The sequence below is a fragment of the Chinchilla lanigera genome, unplaced genomic scaffold (genome assembly GCF_000276665.1).
Source record: "Chinchilla lanigera isolate Chin_1 unplaced genomic scaffold, ChiLan1.0 scaffold00022, whole genome shotgun sequence".
NCBI lineage: Eukaryota > Metazoa > Chordata > Mammalia > Rodentia > Chinchillidae > Chinchilla > Chinchilla lanigera.
Genome location: NW_004955423.1, coordinates 13,474,286 through 13,502,005, shown reverse-complemented (window position 1 = coordinate 13,502,005; position 27,720 = coordinate 13,474,286).

The following is a 27,720-nucleotide window of genomic DNA, read 5'->3' as shown; positions in this document are numbered from 1 at the left end:
GGCTATCATCAAGAACCCAAATAATAATAAATTCTGGCAAGGTTATGGGGAAAAAGAAGCCCTTTTGTGTTGTTTGCGGGAATGTAGACTAGAGTAACCACTATGCAAATTAACTTGGAGATTCCTTAAAAACCTACAAATATCAATTTCATTTGACCCAGCTTTAACTCTTTTGGGTATCATCCTGAAAATTTAAAGGCACCATATTACAGTGATAGATGCATATCTCTATTACTAACAGAACAATTCATTGAAGTTAAATTTTGTAAGTACCCTATATGCCCATTAACAGATGAACAGATAAGGAAAAGGTGGTACTAATACACAGTGGAGCTCTACTCAGCTATAAAACAAGATAAATTTGAATCATCAGTAGGAAAATGGATACATCTTGAGACCATAACACTGAATGAAACAAGCCAGACACAGACTATATATTTCATATTTTCTCTTATATGAGAAACTCAAAATATTTAAAGAGAAAAATAAAGGAGTCATCTTAGTAAACAGGGAGGTAGACTTTATGAAGATACCAATTTCCTAAAATGAGTGTAATTAGTATTGCAAACACAAAGTCGTATCAATGGAGTGAAGCTATTAGAATGATTGCTACTTTATTTAACTCATGTTTTTCACACATTTTTCAATCATGCTCTAAAATGCTGATAAACTTGAAATTACCTAGTATGTTTTTATTTTTGTATTGTTAATGGCACTTGTCAATCAGTGCAAAATTTTAACATGGGAAGAATTTTTGAATCACAATAAAATTAAACTAATACACAGCAAGAACCTCAACTATAATTCACCCTCTGATGTCTCCAGACACTTGCTGTGGTTCATATTATAAAGAGAAATGAAAGCAGCTTCCTCAGAGGGGTGTGAATTAAAGTAGTGGGAATGATTTTCTTTGTGTATTTCTCCCTAGAAAATATTTCAGTGGTCATCTATGGGAAAGTCACTGCAGTACTATAATTTAATGTTAGCTTTATTCTCAACTACCTTAAAAATAGTGGGTATCTTTTAACATTTTTATCCTGCTCTCTTCCCTCTTTTTCTTTCTCCTCCTTCTTCCCCTTATTCTTCTTTGCTCATTGCTATGTTTTCTTTTACTCCTTCTCCCTGAGTGTCACCCCTCTTCTGTTACTACCTCTTTCTTTCCTTTGGCCTTAGGTTTCTCATCTGATGCATTAATAGTTTTATATTTTAAAATTTGTTAATATTCCTAAGGTGGTAAAAGTAAATAAAAGCTTGCTTGATAAGAGACTCAACAGAATTATGAACTCCGTATATTATCAATGTATTTTTACATAGTAGATTGTATGTAAATATACTTATATAATTCTGTAAAAGAGGAGAAAAAGTCTCTTGTAACATGTCAGAAATAATAAGTGAATGATAGGATTTTAAAATCATCATTAAACCTAAAGGTTGTGTCTTAAATACTTTCTCATTGCAGAGACACAATATTTGACACCCACAGTTTAAAGGAATTTGTATGGCTTATACTTTGAAGAGGTTTCAGGCCATAGCTGGCTAGCACCAGGGTAGGGTGGCAGGGCAGAGGAGAAGTGCTTATCCCGTGCAGTCAGGAAGCTAAGAGACAGATCAAAGGGAGAGGGTGGGAGACAGATTCGTTGATTCCACCCACTCACCCAACTTCTCCAACTTCCCAACATCATGTTTAGCTGTAAACCCATCAGAGGTCTAATCCACTGGTATCATACCTCCTGATCCGATCACCTACCAAAAGCCCCAGCTATGAGCACATCAGGCTTTGGGGGGCATCTAGATGTGTACCATAACAGCTAAAAGGTGAGTTTTTGTTAGAAATAACTTACATCACTTCCAAGTATTTTCCCACTTTTACTTGTTAATATAAAGAGAAGTTGTTGATTCTATAGTAGAGAAAGCCAGTTATTCTACCCTGTCAGTAATCAATATTATTATTATCAGCATTGATAGAAATCTGCAATATATAATCCCTAATATGATGTGCCGAGGAAGACACACCCACTCCTGCAGTATCCTTGACAAAAATACACAGTTTGAACCTATCCATAAGGAAATATCACACAAGCCCAACAGCAGGGTGCTAGGTAAAATGAACAGCTGGCACTATTTTAAGAAGTAAAAGTCGAAGAATACAACCAAAATACGAAGTATTGTTTCAGAAAAAAGAAAAGAATGCAATATTGAACACAATACTTCCTGTGTTGAATCCTGAAAAAATTGTAAAAAGATGTTAAAATAATTGAAATTATTTGAATTCTGTGACTCAGATAAATATATCCTAATACTTTAAGTTCTCTGATTGCAATCAGTTTATTTGGGTATGTAAAACTGAATAATTTACCAGAGTTATTTGGACTATTCTTACAACTTTTCTGTAAGGTGATATTGAAACACAATACAAATTACCTGAAAGCGGCATTTTGTAAACTTGTTTTTCTAAAAGAAATGATTATTACACTTCAAAATTATTTCCTTTCAGCACGAGAAAACATCCTCTTTTACACTGAGGACATAGCATACAGATATTTTCTTTAAAAATGACCACCAAAACTTTTTTAAAAATATAAATAAGAATAAATTGTCTTCTGTTAATTCTGAAGATTTCATATAAGGATTTAAAAACTGAGGCTCAGAACATAAGTCAGTGACTAAAGTAAAGCCTCAGTGATTATGAAATAAATTTCCTACCTAAAAAATTGCTATTTTAAAAAAATGAAAAACGGCAAAGTGGCAGAATAGCACAAAACTTAACTTCAAAAACATTTTAAAAATAAGTGTATTCATAGAAACAGCTCTGTAGCAATTTTATGGTATTCTGTATTTAGTCATGAGTCCCATTTATTATAATTAAATGCTTTTTCACTTTCAAGATAGTAGACTGGAATGTTAAGAGATACACATTTTTAATGGCAGTTGCCTACTATAAATGAATCTAGGTAAACTATAAAAAGTGAATTTTTACTGGGTGATCTTCAGATACAAAAACATAGTTTTCTAATTTAAGCATAAAATAAAATTCATTTTCCTGGAGGTAGCCAAAGTTATTTAAAGCTTTTTATACTCATTACTGAAGCCAACGGAGTCTCTCCATGTGAAGGAAAATAGATAAGAAAGGTATCTGTTCTATGAAAGAAAAGGCAAAAATAGATTTAATCCTTGGAGAAAGCTTGTGGGAAAAGGTCCAGTGTTAAATAGAATAAAATGGATTTCCTTGAGAGGTTTTGCAAGAGAAAATCAAACTTACAATTTTTTTTCTTGTCATTAGCTGCTAGAGTTAAAGCCTATATAGTACCTTAACTTCTGCATTAATACTTTTACATACAGTTTTGTCTAACTAGTCTAAAAAGAAAAATATGAAGTTCTTCAAGGTCACTTTCCTGAGCTTACACCTTCTGTAATACACAGAGAACTGCATTTAGTCAAGCCCTATGTTTGGGTTAGTACTCTTCATTTTAAACTTCTTAATATTTTATGAAAAAGAGGCCAGCATTTTCATTTTGTACTGTGCTTTTCAAAATATAGTGTTCATTCAAATTCTTATCTTTTCATTCATTTTAATATCAAATGTTCACCATATTTTCCATCTTACTCCAGAGAATAGGTTTACATCATTATCAAACAGGTAATTTGACTATCTGTTTTGTTTTCACTCAATACACTTAACCACCAAATATTTTTTAAGTTTATTTTCTCTTAGATTTTGGTATTGATTTGTTTGTTTCTTCTAGCTTTTTGTCTTCTTGGGGTAGCAAAGTAGCTTACTTAGAGAATAAAGAAGAAAGAGAATAGAATAATCTAAAAGCAAAGAAACCAGATGTGACCCTGACATTGGAGTCACGTGCACCAAAAAAGCAAAGGTTTATAACAAAAAATACAAAATTGAAAATATCCACCACTGGAGCTCAAATTCAGTGAAATAGCACTGGACTAATCTGACCAGTTGGTCTATATGGCCATCAACGAATGAACAAACAAAATGTGCTATTTATACACAATGGTGTACTACTCTGCCATAAAGGACAGGCCTCAGTTATTTGTCAGAAAATGGGTGCATACTGAGATCATACTTTTAGGTGAAATAAATCAGACACACAAGCTTAGTTATCATATGGATTCTTTTATAAGAGAAATCCAAAATATAAATAAATAGCAGAATAAAGTAGGTAATAGAAAATAAGGCACTTTTTCAAATGAGAAGGGGATAAAGAGATGAAAGGGAAGGGGAACAGAGTGAAGAGAGAATTGCAATGTGTTCTGCTCATGCACCAATTCCCCACAAGGAAGGTAACCATTATATACTGCAAACATATAGTCACAAAATGACAAATTGAAGGGCTGGGGATATAGGTCAGCCGCACAGCACTTGCCTGGCAAGTGGAAGGTCCTGAGTTTGATTCCTGATACCAAAAAAATATATAAAAACCTATAAATTGAAAAAAAAAAAAGAAATTCAGGGACAGACTGGGCTGTGAGGATGCAGAATGCCATCACAGAATTACAAGTGATGCTTTCTTGGTGCTAAAGTTAAAGACACTGACATTCTTGTAATGTGGTGTGATCAGTTCGATGGGGGAGCTCAAAAAATTGAATTCAAAATCTTAGCCAGTCTGAGATAGTGGTGATATTATCATTGTTAGTCTATGTCACAATACAGAAGCCAGGTCTAACGGTGGCCACCATGTCTTCACCGTCCCCATTCTTTTGAATGTTAACTTCCCATGTCATGAGAGATGACTATTTTTAGAGGTATATTCAATTTGTAAGTAATTTAAAAATCATTACATGGAGGCAACATTATCAAAGAAAAGTAGCTTTCTCTGTTAAAACTATTCAATGAAAGCCAATATATTAAAATTTGCTATTAACCTACAAGCTGGAAACTCAAATAAATGAAGAAAACAGATGATACATTTTTAAAAAGTGCTGTGTGATGGTACATGATCAGTGTGTATGTACATAATGGTGTGCACACTTGCGATTGGTTTCTGCATGCTAAAACCCCAGTGGTTTACCTCTAATGAGTAAAATGAAAGAACTATAAAAGATCAATCATTATATGTGATGAACATAAAATATACACTTATTTGTAATATAGTGACTTGCAAATTTAAATTTTGCTGATATTTTGCTAGTTTTTGTTATGAAATTATGCTAAAAGCTTTCATAACATTGATCAAAACCTGATGTTTGCTAAATTTTTAAAAAAGTATTTTATATAAATGATTCTTTATTCATGCATATCAATTATATGGACTATCTGGCTTCATTCTGGAATATTCATACGTGTAGAGCACACTATGGTCATTTCTGCCTCCATGTAATCTCCCTGCTCTCCCCTACCCTTCTGCTCCTCTGCTCTAATAGTATGTATTCTACTTTTATGTTATTCTTTCCTCTTTTTTCCTAGATCTCATGCCTGTGAGAAATCTGCATTACTGGGCAAGTCTCACTTATTTCATTTAATTTTTTTTTTTTTTTTTTGAGACAGGGTCTCGCTATGCATTTCAGGCTGGCCTTAAGTTCACTTTGTAGCCCAGGCTGGTCTCGAACTTGCAATGATCCTTCTGCCTCACCTTCCCGAGTGCTGGGAGTATAGGAGTGTACCACCATGCCCAGCCTCACTTAATATGATGAGCTCTATTTCCATCCATTCTTCAGAGAATGACATGATTTTGTCCTTCTATATGACTGAATAATACTCCATTTTAAAACATGTCACAATTTCTTTATCCATTCCTTTCTTTTTGGATGCTTAAACTGATTCAATACCATAGCCATTGTGAATCATAATGTAATAAACCAGAGTTTTGCGGGTATCTCTATAGTATACTGAGTTTACTTTCTTTGGATATATAAGGATGAAGGATATAGCTGGATTATATTACAGTTCCATGTTTTGTTTTATTAGAAACCTCCATAGTGATTCTCCTAATTTACTTTCTCACCAGTGTATAGTGAACATTGCATTTTCTCCACATTTTTTCCAGCATTTTTCCTTCTGTTCTTGTGTTCTTAATGATAGCTATGAAGACTGAGGTGAGATTAAAAAAAATGGGTAGCTATTTTTAGAAGATTGAATTACATCCCTATCTCTCACTTCATATGAAAAACAGCTGAAAATGTATCAAAGAACTAAGTGTGAGGCCCAAAGGCACAAAAATGCAAAAAGAAAACATAAAGGAAACATGTCCAAATATAGACACACGGGATGACTTCCTGAATAAGATTCTGCTAGCTCAGAAAATAGTAGCAAATATCAACAAATGGGATCGTATCAAATTAAAAAATTCTGCACTACAGAGGAAACAACACAACGAAGAGATGACCTATAAATGAGGAAATATTTGCTAGCTACTCTTTTAACAGAAGATTATATCCAGAGCACATAAAGAACTAAAAAAAAAAAAAAGAAAAAAAAAAAAAGAAAACCACTGAAAAGACTAATGACCCAATCAATAATTGGACAAATGATCTGAACAGACACTCAATAGAACTACAAATGGTCAATAATCATTTGAAAAACTGCTCCAGAACTTTAGGCATGTGGGAACTACAAATCAAAGCTATATTAAGGTTGCATCTCACCTCAGTCAGGATAGTAAAAAAAATTTAAACAGAGGTTGAGCTTGTGAATGATGCAAAATTAAAATTGATTTTTTTCACACGAAAGTATAAGTTGAAGAAAAATGGCTGTTAAAGACATAGGTTTTGCATGTGTTTCTCCATTGATTTAAAGTAGCACTCTAAATGCATATTTATGACATTATTTTAAATTAACAGGAATGACAAGGGTATCTGTGTAACCTCTTCCCTAAATTTTCCTTATACTTAACAACCAAGACCATGTTAGTGATTTAAAATAAAGAAAAGGTAGGCACTGTATTCTTGGGGACGAGCATGGATTACAGACACCCCTCTAGTGACAGCCACGGCCTGCTCCTGAGATTAGGTCTTTAAATGAATTGTTTACAAAATGAGGAACTGGATATAGCATTAAATTACAATGTTCAGAACAAAGAAATTGTCAAAGGAAAGTCCCACTTGAGGACTTTGTTTTTATTTGTGTAACCTTTACAGGCAGTACTGTACAGTATAAGAAAATGTGAAACTACAGTACTGTGCTAGACAGTGCAATCAGCAAAAATTCCACTACTATATAAACAAGGTATACTGTACAAAATAGTCATTGAGGCTGTAAAAATAAGATGTACAGAACTATACAAAAAAAGGTGAGCGGTAAGGCTGAGCGGATGGTCATAGTCTGAATAGTTGTTGAACAAATAAATCGTTAAATGAGGAATGTCTATACTGATTATTTTATTTTTTATTTGCTATCTCAGTGTTAAACCAGTTTTCTATCAGCTCAACGTAAAAGCTGATTTCTAAGCTAGAATCAGGTGGCAAGTATAAACCTATTATAAATAACACTTCTAATGCATGTTTATCTTTCTACATACATATATAACTTTATAATAAAAATATTTTAGTGATGTCAAGAACACATCCTCAGCTTTGAATTTATAAGACATCAGCAGGAAAAAGAAATAAAAGCTTAGGAATCAGTACCTCAAGCTTAGAAAATCAACTTGTTAAATTTCTCATAAAAAAGTAACTCTCTATGAAAGCTACTTAGGCCAAGTCCCCACAGAGATATCAGATTTCAAACATAGCTCTAAGAAATACATTAATATCTTAAGAAATAATTAGTCCATAAAATAGTATGGACTTAATACATTTGGGCACATATAAGCTCTTTAGTCACCTAGACTCACTCACATTTAAGTTATTCATTTCTTAGTTCACCTGGTTAGACAGCATATAAAAAGAGTTAGCATAATTGTCATTTGTAATTAAGTGGGAGAGCATGAACTCAAGAGAACTTCAAACTCACTTTATAGTATCGCCACTGCCAACACAATGATGAAGAGGAAGTCTTTCGCCATTCGACGCAGCCCCATCCATCAGCTTGCAGCCAGGAGAAAAATTGACTTTGTCATGATATGGTTCTTAAAGAAAAAGCAATAAATTTTATACAAGTGGCAAGCCCGCGGTGTGGCTAATTTATTCATTATCCACCCTAGAAAAATAATTAAGTCATGCTTTCCTTCCTGGTGCTTCATTACACTTTAGCAAACCCCTCCCCTACTTTTTTTTTTTTTTTTGGAACCGTCAGTAAGAATGCTTATTAAAATAAATTAACTGCGAAACTTTTAACGCTGTCTTGAAGTAAAACTAATCCACTTTTCTAGTGGAAGAAACATTGATTAAATAAAGCTAGTTCCATGCAGAGCAGATTAATTTCTTTAGCTATACTTTCCAACTTTAAATGATGCTGTACCTGTATTAATGTCAGTGCTGTGCAATAAGCTATACATCTATAATTGGCATTAACCTATTTGAATGTGTCTCTTTTTATCCCTTATTGGTCATATCATTGATTAGAGTAGCTGTGAATGCAAGAAGTGTGCTACTTGCATTTGATTTATATTCAACTAACTCATTATTAATGTATTATATCAGTGAGATTTACCACACAGCAACATCAGATATTTGTGACTATTGTAGATCATGTTCAAATCACCTTTCTCAAAAGAAAATTAGTAACATTTTAGATTTTTGACAAAAATGATAGAAGCCTCTTGTTTTTTGCATTAGATATTCTTTAGTTGCTCGGGTTGATTACATCAATTTCTATCAAGAATTATATTCTTAAAAAAAAACAAACAAACAAACAAACAAAAACAAAAACAATTATATTCTTTTTCTTACCATTTTAAAATAGCAGTATGGTAGATTATTTGCATATACAGTTGCTTTCAATCACTGCAACCTATAAAATGTATTTCTCCTTGGTTGGAATTGTGGTTTGTCCTGTAGTTTTCTTGGAGCAATAGAACAAGGTGGGAGGGGTATGGTAGAATCCGGGGGCAAGGAAGTTTTCATCACTTTGGGGTCTAACCTCGTTGGAAAGAAGTTCACGCTAGATTACCAAATTCCTTAATCCCAGACTAACACACATGGAGAGAAAAGATTCCCAGTGGGGTCCTGAGCGCTGCCACTTACCGCAGGTGAGGGAATGCCCATCTGTGAATAAAGTGGTTCTGCCAACCTCAGGTGAGTTCGCAGGTGGAAGAACTTTTATGTGAACACGGCCTGCGCAATGAAGAACAGATGGAGCGAGTGAAGACCAGCCAACCCCCAGCACTGCGAAGAAAAATAAACCTCTGCTTTTTATGCTACTGACGGGGAGGTAATTTACTATGAAACAAAGGATAGATGATACTGACAATTCTTTTTTTAAAACTGTGAAAAGAAAAAGTTGTCATCACTAATATTGTAGAGTTGAGGACACTTAACATTTCTACTTTCCAGAATTTCTCTTCTTCTCCTCTTCCTCTTCTCTTTGGATATTAACCATCAGTGAATCCTTCCATTTCACTAATCATCCTCCTACTTAATTTAATAGCAAGATTTGTGTCATCGGCACCTTCTCTTCTCAGAATATACACATGTGACATATTGTATTTTCACTGGTAGAACAATCCAAGCAGCTGGGCCATGGGGCTCTGTCCTCATGTGTACCTTAGTCCTTCTCTGTCTTCTCAACCCATAAGCCAGTACATTTATTTTCATTATACATTATCCAGCCTGTGGCATTTTGTTATACGTTACAAAACCAACTAAGAGAATAGGATAATGTTGTTCAATAACCAACTAATAATCCTCAGATAAATTGTACTAAAATGTATGTTATGAAACCTTTTCTAATTTTTCTACTAAATTCTAAATAACCTAACTATAGTGCTCATGCCACAAACTTGACAAACTCCATTTGTTTTCAGTCATCAGTGGTTAATTTTGAATATGAATTATTGCTGACATATTTAGAAAAATACAAGGGATTCTCTATTTTTTAAGATCATAAGATCTCTTTGATTTTTTGGCTTACTATTATAGTAAATTACAGAGAGTTGTGTATTAGAAAATAGAAACTATTGAAAAACTGATTGCTAGAAACTGAATTATTAAATGTTTAACATTCTTTAGTAGTCTAAATAACCATCTATATATAGACAGAATTTGGTTCTACTTTTAAGATATGTTTAGCAGGAGTGGAAGATAATGATATGAACAAAAGAACATCATTCATTCAAGCAGTTTAAACATGATTATCTGATTATTCATTGTATATACTTTCCCAAGGAAGAAATTAAAAGATTATATTCATTTAATTATATCATTTCAAAGCAACTGCTTGAGTAATGGTTAGGATTTCTTTTCACTTTTCCATCATCATGAATGGGGTGGTGAGCCCACTCTCCTTTATTTGTATTTGGAACATTTATCGGGAAGTGTAAATCAAAGGGTCTCAGGAGAAACATTAAGCAGAGATAGCTCTCTCTGTTTATTGTCTCTGTCTTATGTTAAGTTTCTCTTTTGTCCTTCATGCTTCTACTTTGGACAGACTAGGGACAGTGCCAGAAAAGTTTTTGGCTTACACCTGAGAGCTGGAAGTGGATTATGGAGAGGGTTAAGGCAGAAAATAAAAGATAGCTGATTCCCACTGACACTATTTCTATTGAAATATTCCCATGGTGAGCCTATGGACCATGCAGCAGCTTTGACATATGTCTCAACAAGGATGAGCCCCAGACCTCTGAGAACTAATGGTTGCTCCCACTGAATTATTCAGAAGTCTCCAAAATTTTAAGGAAGCTGGAATTAGGGCACCACAGATTTCATTCAACTGCTTCCTGGAACCTTGAATCATATACTGATGATGGTAAATTTTATTTAAATAGGGAGGCATGACTTCTACTTTACTTTATAAAAATAAACAATCAGTTTAGAGTATGTGTGCAAGATAAAATAAAGAGGAGTGATTAACACAAAAGTCAGGAGAGCAGAAATATAATCAGGAACAGAGGAGTATATTAAAAAGCTACTAATTCTCTAGATTTTAATCTTAATGGAGAGGACAAAAGTATATTTTTATTAGTTAAGCTGTACATGTGTTATATCCCCTTGTTTCTATTTTGCAAGAAGAATAATCACCACTGAATATGAAAATACTTGTTTATTGAGGATTATGCCTTAGAATTATATTATTAATAAGTTAGAATATGATTTCATAAATAATTAAAACATTAATGAAAATTTAGATTGTTAATACTGTGATCTGAATTTTATGATTAAGAATATAATAAATTTCTTTCTCATTTTCTCTCCTTCTAATGGTGACTATAATTTTGTTTTCAGAATTTACATTTTGTGAGAAGCTCCAGAAAAACAATTCTGTATACTGAATGAATGCCAGTATGGAAAGACACTCTATCATTCAAAACTCATCTGTCATTAGGAAATAAATAAAGGCAGTCAAGATTATTTTCCCTTTTTATTTTCATGTAGATGTTTTAGGTAAACTTTACAAAATTTACAAAAAATCTGCCAAAGTGGTACAAAGATATACCTACATCCAATATCCCCAGTTATTGACATTTTACTGTACCCTGGTACATTCCTCATAGTTAATTGATGCGTATTGCCACATTATTATAAAGTAGCACTTTAAATTTCCTTATTTTTACAGTTTAATTATATTTCTTGTAAAATTCAAATTTTGCCATTGTGATAGCACAAGAAGTAAGAGCTTTCAGAGGTGATTAGGTAATGTTATGGTTTGGGGATATTTTGCAAGGGGAACAATATAATACAGGACACATATTTTATATGATTATTTACAACAGTCAGCCAAAGAATGATATACAAGAGAGTGCAGAAAATCTGTCCACACACTAAGATCAAGGAATCCAGCTGAGGGCCTGGATACCACAGAAATGTCCTTCCTGAGTCCAGCTGAAGACCTAGAGCTCATAACAGTGCCTCCCATAAATCCAAGTGGAACCCCAGAGCCCTTAACAATACCTCAGGCAGGCCTGTTTCATGGATCTGCTCTGAGAAGGCCCAAAGGTCAGTGGTGGAATCTAGAAAGTCTGTGCCAGCAGGATGAAGGTGCTGTGCCAGCAGGCTGAGGGATCTGCACTGGAGCCAGGAAGCGATGCTCAGAAGATCCAGAGCTCCCCTGAAAGGTACCATAGCCATCTTCAGCAACAGTGAGGTCCTGAGCTCCTCTGTTGATCAAGATGGCTGAGTTCCCATCAGGGAATCCAACACAGCAAGCTTCTCCAGGAGGCTGGCAGTGCACCATCTTCCCCTCTGGAGCCAGGAAATGATGCTCAAAGTGAGGACAAGAGCTCCCCAAAAGTGAACCAAAGCCATTCTCAGGGCCAACAAGGTCCTGAGCTCCTCAGAGGGTGAAAACAGCTAAGTTCATCAGGAAAGCCAGCCTGATGAACTCCTCCAAAACAACCAGCAGCTCCTTACAGCTCCTACCAGCTCCCAACAGCCTTTCTCTGCTCCCAACAGCCTCACTTCTCCTTCTCCAGGTCTGCCTCTTATGCTGCTGGCAACAGTCCTCAGGTGGGCCTCCCACACCCAGCGCCACCTACTCAGTTCAGCTGAGGGTTAAAAACTGACCACCACTTGTCAATCCACTACAGGCCCCAAGGGCTCCTCCCTCATCAATGGGATTAGCCCGCAAGGGAAAGAGACTCCACAGGGCGTTCAGCTTTCTTGCCCTCTACTTTGCACCACATGAGACAGTGTCCCCTCCATCTTGAGGATTCAGCATCTGATGCCATTTTGGAAGCAAAGAGCAGCTCTCAACAGGCAGCTAAGCCTCCCAAACTTTGACCTTGGACTTCCCAGCCTCCAGAACTGGGAGAAATAAATTAGAGTTTCTCAAACTTCCTTATTTTTAACTAACTGTCCTAGTTTTATAGTTAGATACATTGTAGAATCACCTTCTGAGAGGATTTGTTTGACAACTGTCTCATGATTAGACCCCGTTCTTTGTGAAAGTTCATAAAGTGACATAGTCAAAATGCAGACACACTACAAATATTACATACAATTATGTTCAAGGTATGTGTATAAATGTATATGATAAAAATGAACTTCATGAATCAGACTTGAGTCTCGGTCCCAAAATATCTCACATTTTATTACAAATGTTTTAATATCTGAAAAAAATGCAAAATTTGAAAGACTTCTGTTCCCAAGCATTTTAACACGAGACATGATAGGGTACCGAGAAGGAAGAAGCTCTAATGGCAAAACTGGCCTTTGTTCGTCCAGGAAGGATCATGACAGTCAATCAACCTTCTACAGCTTTCCTTTTGGGAGAAATAAACATGTTCTCCTGTGGTTCTTTAAGGAAATAATAAGACAAACAGTACAGCAAACTTACCTGTTACTAAAGAAACTGATGCTCCAATACTGAATTTGATCACATACGGTTTTAGCTGCACTTGCTGTCTCTATGCTCCAATTTATTTTTTCTTGATTAAATATATTTCAGCACATATTCATGTAACAACTCTGGTAAGTAGTTTTACATCAGCAATATATCTTAACAATGATCAGATTCAAGTTTTTACCTTTTATGTTTGAAAACCAAGAGGCCAAATTATTTCTGTAAGGTCACATCCTGACCATGGGCATCCTAAGTGCAGAAATTTGGTCTTTCTAAGATTGAATAGAGAGGGATTTCTTTTTAACTTCCTGGAATTTTTTGAAAAGGTAAATGAATATTTACCATGTGACATGTACAATGATTGAAGAATAGAACAGCAGGCAATAACTTTTCTCATTAAATATACAGTCTACTATAGATAAAGCCAGCAAGCATGTGTTAAACATCGATAAATTGTAAATCATTACTAAATGAAATATGTTCTGTACCTGTACTTTGCCAAATATATCTTCATAACAAGAAGTAGGGCAAATGTGAAACTAGAATTATAATGTGACTCCTCAGAGTTCTACAATAGAGTGTAGTCTAGGTACAAACTGTGTCAGTCCCTGGCTCCAGCTACCTTCTTAGTCTTTCTACAAACTTTCTCAAGCCCTTTCTCCTCCTTACAACTTCCTTCTGTCCCACATGGCAATATTTCTGGATTGGACAGGTGTGAATTTCCCCAAATCACATTTCTGAGCTCCATCTACATCTGAGGGCCCTCAGGAGGAAAAAGTTTATGTCCATTTGTGAGTGAGATACTGACAGTGTGATCAGAAGACAAGAAAATAGCAAACTGTAGGCCTCAATCCCGCGGACTTTTGTACTTGCAGGTAGAGAAACACACATAGCAAGGCTAGAGTGGAGCCCTCAGAGTTCGTTGCAGAAATCTCTCTTAAAGGACACTAAAGGTGCTGGGTATGGAAGAGAACTGTCAAATACTTCATTACCTAAAACAAAAAAAACATGCATACAGGAAGAGTAAATAGATCTTACCATACTATCACACTAACTATTCTCTGAAAAAAATTTTAAAAAAAGAATTGTTGAGAACTAAAACATTGAAACTCTAGGATTAGGCCATGAGAGCACATAGCTGGTAGGGATTAAGCAGCAAGTATGTGGCTCAGAAGTAAAGCACTTTCTCAGAATAAGTGAGTCCCTAGGTGTAATCTTCAGCACCAAAACAAACAACAAACAAACATACAAACAAAAACAACAAAAACACGAGGCCAGTGTGGTGCTAGGTGTGTGATCCTAGCTACTCGGGAAGATGAGATAGAAAACAGTTTGAGTCCATAAATTTGGGACTAGCCTGAGAAACAGAGCCAGACCGTTGCAAGTTGGAGACCAGTCTGGGCTACAAAGTGAGTTCAAGGCCAGTGTGAATTGCATAGTGAAATCCTGTCTCAAAATGAAAAAAAAGAAAAGAAAAGAAAACAATCTTGATAGTGTCCCTAAAACTGATCCAATCAGTTGAAAGCCTTACAAAAAAAAAAAAAATTTCCATTTCCTAAAGAAGAAATTCTCCTTCAGGACAACAGCATGAATTTCTGCCTGAACTTCATCCTGATGATGAACCCTACAAATGTTTAACTTAAAATTACACTAAGACTTCCCTGAGTTCACAGCTGCCCTACAAATTTCACAGTTTCCAACCAGTTTTTCTACTTATGTCTTTCCTAGGATTTGGAATAGTAATAACAGAGCCATTTTGCTATATTTTGAGTTTTGTTTAGCAAATAGAGCCATTTTTATGTAGCACATGCCATGTACAAATACACTCTTAAATTCCTCCATCTACCATTTTCTTTGTCCTAGCAAGCAGGCCCAGATCCTGTTATGGGTATACCAACATATTTCTAGCAGGGCAAAACACTGTGTCAGCATTTGAGGAGCTAGAGGTAAACTTGAGAAATTAAAGCATATGGGGAAAACAGAAATATACAGGAAAATTATACAAAGATATATAATGTGCAAAATATTGAATAGTGAACATTAGTTAATATTTGAACTCAATGAATGCTTAATGCTTTGACATGTCTTTGTGTTGTTAATGTTTATAGAAATTTCAAATACTTAACTGTCCTTTGCAAAAAAAGAAACTAGAAGAGAGAGCCTACTTCAGCTTGCAGTTGGGACAGGCAAAAGCCATTTGATAAAGCTAAAGAAATAAGTATCCCTTTTAGGTTCTTACACTAGGGAGACAACATGGTGTTTATACATGTGGGTCTGATTTATTTCACTTGTGAGTATGGTCTCTATTGGTTTTATTATTTTATTTCTATTTAAAATATTAAAAAGGAAAAAAAGAAATAGGTACCTCTATAAAATAGATGATATTGAATTGACAGTTTCTGGTTGTTAAAATCAACTGTGTATATGATATGAGAGTCAGAAGTATGAGAATGGTGGCTTTCAGATAGATTCAAAAATGATATATTAATTAAAAGACATTAACTATTAAATAATTGATAACACTGGGCTGGGTTCCTCAACTTTCAGTGTCCAATTTGGAAAGTTTATTTTCTCCAAACAAATGTACAGTTCTTGTACAAAATGAAGAAAGAAATACTACATGACAAAAGTGACAAAAATCTGCTGTAAATATTATTCCCACTATTTAAATTCTTTTGTGATTTATCAAATAATCTGTGGCCAGGGAGTATTGACTCCTAGAGGTATTTATGGTTTGCATTAAGATTAGAACAAAATATTTTAGTTGACAAGGAAGGTATAGGCTCATTCAAATAGCTGAGGGAAAATCATTCTAATAAGCCTCATGTGCAGAGACATTGGGGTAGCAGTGTCCAAATAAATTTTTCCTACTGCAAGTACAATAAAAAAACATTTTTTGAGAGAGAGAGACAGAGACAGAGAGGGAAGGAGAGAATAAATGACAGAAAATAAAGAAACAACAAGCAAGATCCTGCATGCTCAAGGCTGCTACAAGAACTTTGGCTTTTTATTCCCTATATAATTTCAAGAGCTAAAGAAGGGTTTTGATAACAGGTGACAATGCTTTCTGACATGCATATATAAGATAACTATATAAAATAACAATGGCCTTGAATGATCAAAGACAGAAGGAAGAATACAGTTTGCAAGCTATTGCAGTTATTTCATGTTGGAAAAGAAGGAACGCTATGGGTGCACTATATTATAAATCTAATAGAATTTGTTGACATACCAGGTACAGATTTTCATGATAGAGAATCAAAGAATGACTCTAAAATCTTCTTTTAAGCAACTGGAAATAAAGTATCATTAACTGTAAAGACAATGGCTGCTCCAGTTAATGATAATCAGGAGTTCAAATTGAGAAGGCTGTTATAAGTCAAGATGTGTGGGAGGGCTAGACTGTAGCTTCTGGTGATGGCAGAGTAATTAACATTTTATTAAATTTGTCTTCTAATGCCAGCTATTTAAAAATGAGCAAAACACGTTGGATCTGTTTTCAAGAACTGACAAAGGCATCACAAAGCTATGATATATGCGAAAAGAATGAGTGCTCTGAAGCATATGTTCACCTAAAATTTCTGCCTGAGGGTACTCTGTGAATTCTGGGATAGTGAAACCACACTCTTATTGAGCAGAGTCAAGGTCTGCAGAACTCACAAAAATTTGCAAAGCAGATTACTTGAGAGTAAGGCCATAAATGCTGGTAGCCAAGAAAATATGCAAAGGGATTCTTGTTTTTGTTTGTTTATTTGCCTGACAGGCTGCATGTGGATGTAGTGTTTCCACTGATAACTAACAGACACCACCAGCTACATGGCAAAGCCATGAACAGAAATATAAAAGTTCACAGTATATTGAAAGCTGGTGGAACTCTTACCTTGTCAGTGAGAATTAGATCTGATTAGGCAGGCAGCACTCGTTTGAGATTCCAATTTACTACGCCATTGAAGTGAGTACCCTGTCCGTAATTAAAGCACAGAACTAAACAAGGAAGGAAAGAAGTAACTCTGCTTCAAGAAACAGTAAGATTCAGTTTGACTCAAGAATTTTTCTTGACAAAAAAAAATCAAAATCATCTAAAGGACAGTAACATAATCTACAAAACATATTTGACAATGTCAAGAATAAAATATTTGAAATCAAGCAAGAAAAAAATGACACATCATAAATCTTAGAAGTCACTAAATTTAGAATTTGAGGTGATGTCCCATCTTAACATCAACAGATATGAACTTCACAACTGATATTTTAAATATGCCAATGATCAAAAGGAAATAATGAATGTAACAAGTGAATACATGAGAAATATCAAGAGGCAATTAAAACTATATTTAAAAATTATAAAACTAGAAAGCGTGTCTGTTAAATAAAAATTTAGTAGAACTTGGCAGTGTAGCTCAGCGGTAGAGCTCTTGTCTACCATACACAAGCTACGAGCTCGACTCCCAGCATCAAAACTAAAGAAAAAAAGACCTTACTAGAAAGGACTATTGGAAAATCAGACATTACAAATAAAGGGTCTGTGAACTCGAAGATCAATAAATATTTTAATAAAAAGAGAAATATTAGAAAATTGAACACCATGTCTCTATTTCATGTGACAAATAAACTAGTTCAAAATACATGTTACTAAAATCTATGATTGTGAACATATAGGAAATAGACCAGAGAAAATAAACCAATAGCACCATACTTCTTAAAATTATTAATGGTATATCCTAGAATGTTAGTATGTCTTAGATAAGTTTAATGTAATAAAACCTCCCTATGCACATGAAAATAAGAGCAAAGTAAATATTCAGAGCAGCATCAAAAATTTTGAAAGAGTATGTGCAGATAAGCAAAAATAAAAATAAAACTCCATCCAACTTCTCACATTAAGAAATACAGGTAAGAAGACATCTTTAAAGTGCTGAACACGTTTACATTAGTCATCCCAGAAGTTTGTATCCAGGAAAAAAAGATTTTATTTGAAAAAACTATCTGAATATATGGGAAAAATAAACATGTTAAGAGAAAAAATACACTAAAAATAATAAGTAGTGGTATAAGAAGCAAATGACATGAGGCTGAAAATATGAAAGATCATAATATGTGTAGAGTACTACACCCATGCACACTGCATAAAATGTAAAATAAAATGAAATTTAGAGAAACAATAACATTGCTGGCTACTAAGATTTTATGCAAGATGGTTTAATATTAAATATATGTAGACCAAGGTATATCTAAAGAAACCAACATACACATTTATATCAATATATAAACTGCATATATAAACATATATATGGACATATTTATACGTGAATATGAAAGTATGACTAAAGTCAATACAGAAATTGAATGGAATACTAAAAAAAGCTGATCTAAAGAAAAACTGAAAATTTGTTCAAGAATGTGGTGTTTGATTTCTACAATTTTTAAAATTTTACTCTTGCTTTTTCCACTGCTGGGAAAAATCCTTACACAGATCTTACACATAGTGGGCAAGTACTCCATCACACTGAGCTACATGCTCAGCACTACTTCTCTTACTGATTTCCAAATTTTTATGTCAGAGTCAGAAAAAGATAATTTGTATGATCTGTATCTTTTTAAACATCTATTGAAACTTTATTTTAGCTAACATATGGCCTTTAGTAGAAAATGTCTCAGTACTAGTAGAGAACGTTGTCCTTGAATATACCTTTGTAACACATCAGCTAGATTTGCTGGTTTTATTGACTTGCTTAAAATCATGCTTTTCCTTACTTTCCTCCATCTGTTTGGTTATTCCATCTGTGATGGAGGACATATTGATGTCTCCTACTATTTTTGGGGGGAACTGTTCCTCTCTTTAATCCTATCTGTCTTTGCTTCATTTATTTTGATAGTCTATTAACACACACATGTATGCTTATAATTGTTACAACTTTTTAAAAAATTATTTATTATTTTAAAGAGAAGAAAACAAAAATGATACAGAATTTCAAAACAAAGTGATAGGAAATAAACAGTGGTTATTGTATTGCATATTGTTATCTTCAAAGAAGTTGCTCAGCTTACAAGATATAGGTGTGCAAAACTTGCGTTGGATTACTGATGTATTACTTTCTACTTTGGTGCTTATATTTTTAATTTAAATTCTATTTTGTCATATATTAATCTAGTAACTCCACATTCTTTTGCTCATTATAGACATGGAATATTTTATTAGGGTCTAAAATCTACAAAACATCTCAAAGTTTCAGTTAAGCAAATTTACTAAAGTAACAAAATAAAGTCAAATTAAATTAAAAACAAAATTAAATCAAAGTAAAATAAAACAATAAAATACAATCAAAATCCTAGTTTGTCTAAATTATGGTCCAAATATACATATGCATTTATATGCAATTTACATCTTCAAATTACTTCAAATGAGAAGTCACTTCAATGCAAGTATAAAGGAAAAGTGTCAGGGGTATTTTGAGGTATCATTGACCATTTTAATGAAATAGTATCTGCTATTTATTCGTCCTTAGATATAACCCTTCCATTTCACTACAGACCACTTATGTTTGGACACAGTTTGATCTGCTCTATATGCTGGCCTTGCTGCTCTGCCGATATGAGGCTTGTGGCCTCAGAGGTAAAAAGAAAGGAGGTCAATTTGGGTGTCAATGTTTTTCAATTAGCCAAGCTGCTGAACTGAACTTATCTCCCTAGGATTCAGCTGCTCATATCCATACAGATTCAGGATACACAGCAATTCTTGGAATTTATTCACTGCTGGAATCAAAGTGAAACTAAAATGAAAAAAGAAATTTTTTCTCAAACCTAATGACTGTGGCTTTACTTCAAACTGCCAGTCCCACAACGATTATAAAGGATAAAAATATTGTCTACTGAGTGTGCTTCTCTCTCACGACCAGCCTCAGCTCCAGTGTGCTGCAGCCAGGGCTATTTATCATACAATTGATGGAGTTTGATCCCTCCGCTCTGCTTCTACTGAGGATTACAAACACTTTGCTAAACACTTTTTCCGCTGACAAAAGTTTATTTTTAACCTAGCTACTCTCTTAAACAAAACGACTTCTTGGAATATTTTATAATCTAAAACTGATTTGAACCTACACTACCAAACAAAGCAATAATGTTTAAATAGATGAAATGTGCAATTTTCCTATAATAGCATTTAACTAGACTGTTTTTGCAATCTATTCCTCTCTCACTGATGAATTTATCTGTAAAAAGTCTCCCACTGTGAAAACTTTGCCAAGGAACACCCGAAAATCATGTAAATGATTGTCAGCTAAGCAGAACAGCTGGTTTCAGCTACCCTTGGAAATAATTGGGAAAAGTTCACTCAGGTGTTTTCCTTGTAAGACATAAACTAAGATCTACATCTGAGATCTGTCCAGAAACCGCAGTGTGAATATTTCTATCATTCAAAGAGGCTATCTGGAACTCAAAGGAAGCACTCCAGAGGAAATGACAAACCTAGGTTATTTCATGAACAGTGAGATAAATCCTATGACTGACACTATACCATTAATGTCTAATTAAGTCATCTTACACAACATTAACAGTGCAATAATATCATAACTTTTATCTCTTCTATGGCAACATTTGAGTGTTTTGATCTACTAATAATTTTGCTGTTTTCTTGATTATATTGATATTCCTATGAAAGCTGTGCCATCATCTTTAAATTATTTATGTTTGAAAGAATTACACTTTTCTAAACCAATCATTTGCAATATTTTGCTCTAGTGAATATGGAAGTGTTAGATCTCAGGGATTTAAAATTTAGACTCCCTTTGTTGCCACAGAGACAAACTGCTCTCTTCACATATGGTGTCCTGCTCCTTGGTGTCTGCCTTTTGAACTTAATAATCAACTCTGGCGAGTTTCCTGTAACTCTTCCCTCCCTTTTCCTCTGAATTATACAACTGTGGACACTATCTCAGTATTTCAGAGTCAATATTTTTGTTAGTATTTCCTGATAGACTAAATATATTTTGAGTGTGGGTTTTATCTAGTTTTTTGAAATATGTGTTTTTGATTATGTACCTTTCCTCAGCCTGTTAGTTTTACTACAGGTGATTTTGGAATTTAGTTTATGATTTTTGTTGATTTTGAGTGCATTTTAGCATAAAAGAGAGGATAATTTTACTAGAACATTGATATATTTACCCAGAAAGTCCAGAAATTTTTCATGAAACTGAAAACTTAAGAAGACTGTAACAGAATGAATTTGAAATTACTAATGTACAGTATAGAGTAAATTTACATATCCAAGTAAATAGGCAATAAGAAAACAATTGCATAGATATGGACAGTGACTATAATATTCCATTGAAGGTTATACATATATATGTATATATGTATATATATGGCACTTTTCATAATTAAATTATATGCTTGCTCAGTCTGTTTTTCTCTTCATTTTGTATGGTCTGTCTTTCTTTTCATTTTGTCTTTGACAAGTTCTGCTGAAATTCTCGTCATTCTATTCTATAAGGAAATATTATTTCTTGTAATGAGTTTTATTTGGAGTGCATTTATTATTTAATCAGTTGTATACCTTTGTAAAATAATTTTCTATTGAAACATGGGATCTTTTTCTAAAATAGAAGAAATGCATTTACAATCAAAGAAAGTGGAATTAGAAAGTCAAACCACACCTTTTCTACTTGGATAATTTTGCAGAATACTATTTGTTACATTGCAGCTTAAATGAGAAAAATAATACAGGACTTCTAGGATTGCCCTGAGAATTAAATGAGATAATGTATATAAAATTTCTGCTACTGATTCTGATTGACAATAGAAAAAATGTTTAATTATCATGATGCAAATATTTTTCCTTCTTAGAGAATAGCCTTCTGTAGAGGACACTGAATTCTGCCATCAGTGTTGTACTTTCAGAAATGTTTAGGATACGTTAAAATTTGATCCATGTGTTTGCAATGATATATTCCAGATCATGCAGGAAGCCAAGAAATAATGGTTTTTGTTATTTTCTTATGGGGTCATTGCATCTTTGAGGTCTATGTGTACTGCCAGCATTCTTGTTCACTTATTTTATCCTCACCTGTCTATCTATTCACCAAACATAAAACACATGTCATTATAAGTAATATTACTAAAACTACCATCAAGGACTTTATGTTTTTATTATTCCTAGTATCTTTGAATGCTAGACTAGAAACCACAAATTCTTTCTATTAGTTAGTAATGCTTTGTATTAAAAGAGTGCTTAATTGTTTAGAGATTATTTTTGTACATTTTATCTCAAGTTTTACAACTGAGGTCATTGCTATTGGCTGCACTTTTTCTAAGAATTCACTAATATATTAGTAATTGCGTATCATTTTCTCCAATGTATTTAATTAATAATTGTTTATGCTATGCTTATTATATGTAAGAAATAGTTCTAGGTGGCATAATAGTAAAATCTGTAGCGAGGGGAGTCTACAATATTATGAGGACACATAAAATCATTCATTAAATAGCAGTTAATTATATATTATATAGGATGTTTTTATGGCTAAAGCACTTCATGAGGTGCCCACTCTTGTATATAAGGAATTTTTACGGCTACTCTTTTCATGCCAGTAAACTAATGTTTCAAACATAACCTTAAGCAGATTGTTAATGTGATAAAAAACAGATCAGAGCCAGAGTGAAGTAGGAGCCAAAAACCATCCTGTCTAATCTTACCCCCATCCACCTGTAGCGCTCCAGCATTGACGCTTCATCAGTGGAGCCTGAGTAGAAAGGGAACTTAATAAACTTTTAAAAAGTCAAAGTAATTTTAAATACATCAAACTTTTACAGAAGTCTTTTTTTCTTATAGGAAACTCTGGAAATACAAAACTGTAATATTTCAAGATTCTCTTAGAGGAGTCTACATACCATATAAATATGCACAACTCTGTCAGAACATTTGGAATACTGTTTGAACATGTATATTTAGAAAAATAGGATGAGTACCTAAATCCACTGATCTAGTTATTTCACAAAAATTCATAAAACTAAGCCTTCAAAACTCAAGTGTGTGCAAACAAGAAATCTAAATATATTAAGGATATTTTGAAGTTATTCAAAAAAGCAAGCTCTGTGTCCTAGATGTTAGTATAATTTTCTGCATGTTTTGGTGTTTTGCCTCCTCTATGGGAAGATTTAATTAAATATTATTATATTGGAAAATGTGTTTTTTACACTTCTGAATAACTCTTGATCAATGGGTATTTACATATCTTATATAAATTTAAATGTTACATACACCTGAAATTGAATTTCCCTCCTGAACATAATACAAAAATACCCTTTAGCCTAGTAAATTATTACTCTGATAAATATAGTTTCCAATACCTAATGACAGCATTAGAAAAGAAGCAGAGATAATATATCACTGCTTCCTTTCCACCATTATAAAATGAAAACAATTCTAAGTCTGTAATTATGTACACTCCAAAAATAAATACATATGGAAAAGAGGTGTGTCTAGGGGGGAGAGTGTTTGCCCAGCATATGCAATGCACTCCGTTTGATCTCCAGTATCAACATTTCACTGTTGATGATTTTACTTGTCCCTTCACGTCACTCTATGTAGATTAAATTTATGTTCCACCCTTCAACTTATTTACTTGTGTACATGCTCAATGCAAATTTCTCTTGACGCTATCTTTACCTTATCTACTGGGCTAAACAACCATGGAAAATTTACTTATACTGGTGTAGATGACTGGGGCTGGAAAACACACACACACGCACACACACGCACACACACGCACACACACAGAGTCTAGAATATAGCTATATAGAATATATAGAATATTTTTTGAATTGCGAAATAAGTCAAATATTCTTACAATAGTTCTCAAGTAAATGAATGTCTTACTCTTTAGGATGACCATTTTATTAACTTTTCTCCTGAAACTTTCATCAGTTAACCCAATCTTGTCTTTCCTACGATTTGTGATTTTGCTTTACCCTGAAAGGTGAAAAACAGCAATATAGAAATTTGAACGTTCTCACTGCAAGAAATATCTGCTCTCCTACATGGTTGTGTTCACGCACTCTGACACTTTCTCCAGACATTGTGGTGCACTTGCCCTTGTTCCTTGCCAGGGCAAGACCCTCTTCTTGTGTGTATAGCTTCCCCTCTCCTCTGATTCATTTAATTGTTGGAGCAGTGTGTTCTTTCACCTGCCTGTCCCTTCATATTTTATCTTTTCTCTGATTTTCTCATTTCTCTGTAAGTGGAGAGAAATGAGATCAAAGAAGATAGTATTATGCATTTTATTGAAATACTATATATGTATATATCACAAATCACACAAGTACAGATTTTCACAGTTTTTCAATAAAGTACACACAATGATAATGTCATCATTGAGTTTAAGATTAACAGCAGGACCAGCATCTCAGAGCACCGTCTTGTGCCTCCTCGAATTACCACCCACCAATGTGATAATCACCATGTTTACTTTTTGCGCATTTCCCCCATTCAATATTTAATGGAAAATTACAGCATACTTTTTTATGCCTGGCTTCTTTTGCTCAGTAGCAAAAGTGTGACACTCTTCCATATTACTGTGGGTAGCTACAGCTGATTTATTCTCATTATCATACAAAATTCCATTGCATAAATATTTGAAAACTTGTTTATTCTTCTTAACTTGGATGAATATGAACATTTTTTTCAGTCTGGGAAATTATTAACTGTGGTTAAGAACTATCGTGCATATAACTTTTTGTGAAAAAGATGTAAAACATACATATATTTCAGAAATATCTGTGCTAGTGTGCAAAAGTAAATAATTTAATCATGTATGATAGTATGGAAGGTAGTGTGTAAATTTAAAGGATTTAAGTGCCATAACTGTATTTCAATCTCAGAAATTATTACATTTGTCTGTGGGCTATGCATTCTCCAAAACTACAAATTCCTGTATCTTAATGATAAACTCAAATTTTCCATTGCACTGATACATATCAAGTTAACATATCCAAAACCACGTTTTTCCTTTACCTAAATTTGTTCTTCCTCCAGTCTATTCTAAGCACTAGTAATGCCATATTTCAAATTATTTTCATCAGAGGTCTTTGAATTACACTCACTCCCACATTTTTTTTGAGATTCTAACATTAACTTTATTTCCAAGTAGCTGTAATTTGACTACATCCCTGTAGCTCCACTACTAATTTGATGAACAAAGTGAAATCTTCCAACCAGTCTGAACCAAGTCAGCATCTTTCTTTAAATTTCTTTCTCATTGTCTAGCTTCCTTCTGGATTCTGCCCAATGCATACCATCCTACTCTATCATAGGTATCAGAGGAAACTCATGGGCCAGTTAAATATAAATGTCTCCCTGTGTTAAGAACTCTCCAAGGTCTTCCAGTCCCACATCAATGAAAAGTTAAATTCTTTGTAGTGACCTACAAGGTCCAAGATTCTCTCCAACACATCTGGTCCCTTACTGTGCTTGTTTCTGACTGTTCTCACCTTTGTCACTCTGTGTCCTTCCTGTCCTCTTTGGCTTCCTCACTGCTCAGATACCACCAGCCCAGTTTCAGTGTAGGATATTTGCATTTGCCATTTCAGCTTCTTGAAACATTCTTTCCCCTGAAAGTTTGCACCATGGTCTCCTTCAGGAATTAAATTTTTAAAATATCCTGATGTGAGTGGCTTTGTCTGGCCACCTTGTTAAAAATTTTTTCCATAATCAATACCTCCCTTCCCCATAATTTATGTCTTTTTTTAATTACCTTGGTTTGTACAAATTACACTGCCTAGCAGACAATATGGTCTGTTTGAATTGTTGATGCCAACAATTTTGCGTGTTCAATTTATACTAAACTAGGACAGCTCACCCTGGCACTAAATTAGAGATTACAAATGAGATTGCCATATACTATTGAGCTAACATAAATTACTGAATGAAACAATTAGCTCAATGTATTTATTTTTTCATTTTAAGTCCAAATCCTTCCTTTTCTTCTGGGTTAAGTCAAAAATGCAGCAAAACACGTTTGATAATTTCACATAAATTAATTGAACAGTATAAATATGATGCTGTTTTAATTTGCTCTGAGAAAAGTATAAATTAAAGCAGAAGAAGTTCCCATACTAATGGACACCAGAAAGTAAGTAATTCAAGCTAACCATCCACTTTAAATTCTTATTATACCATATTCCAAAAAATGATCAACTAAATGCAAATAAGCTACTTGTGTTGTTTCATAGTCTTACTGTATCCTAAACATATGTAGCATTGCTGACAAAATGGAACAGTATGTCTTCATCTCACAATCCTAGTAAGTAATTCATTTATACCTCAAATGGTGTCATTTCAGTGAGTTTCCAAGTAGATTGTGGATTAAGGACCTTCACTGACCTACACATAAAGGACTTCAGATCCCACCGAGGAAAATCAGGCACTGCATTCTGAAAACCGCATTTACCAAGTTTGTGAAATTAGGCCATTAATTTCGTGGTTAAAACACAATGAGCAGATATATTTTCATGTTCTTCTGAGAAATCTGACTGTGAATCTACTATACAGCAAACGCCATGCTTAGTGAAGTTGCAGAGACACCTCTTAAAAATCTCAATATTGCATAAGATGAGCAATTATATGTATTAAAAAAGTAAAAGATAATTATAAACATTACAATAAAATGAGTGTGACTACTTTTACATTTTAATTTAAAGTTGGATTATGTTTCTTCCTTAAGATTGTTTCTCAAATAAAGTTGAAAACTAGAGTTAGCATGGTGCTAAAATTACTAATTTTATGTAAAGTGTTTGGAATGGGAGTTCATTATTCATGCTTACCCCATTATTATTTATTCAGTTATTTTATTTACTTGATACTCTACTACTTAGAAGCTATGGAAAATTAGTATGAAGGTAACAATGAAATATCAAAGAAGAGAAACTTCATTATATAATGGTGCCTATAATTTATTAGTAGTATACTAGTAGCTTATATCAGACAGCTTGATAACATGAAAACATGTTATTTTATGAAATCCTCTTAAGAAGGTGACAAGATTTCCAGCTAATGTATGAAGGCAGGTGTGGATTTCTAAATGAGAAAATTCTTTATTCTCAATCTTGCCACTTGTGTAAGTTATTAGCTATAAAAACGTTATTAATTAACATCTATAAGCCTTATCAGTAAACAGGAGGAAAAACAAATACTATTCCTATAGATAAGACAATAGAAGTAAGGAAATTGTATAAACATTTTTAGACTGTGCTCTTATAAGAGGTCAATGCATGATATCTTTTCTCATTCAATATATGATATTTACTTCTGTAAGATAGATGGAATTAACCTTATTTATAGATGAAGATAATAATTGAAATTTAAATGAAAGGAAAACTGTTCTTTAGAAGTGTAGAGT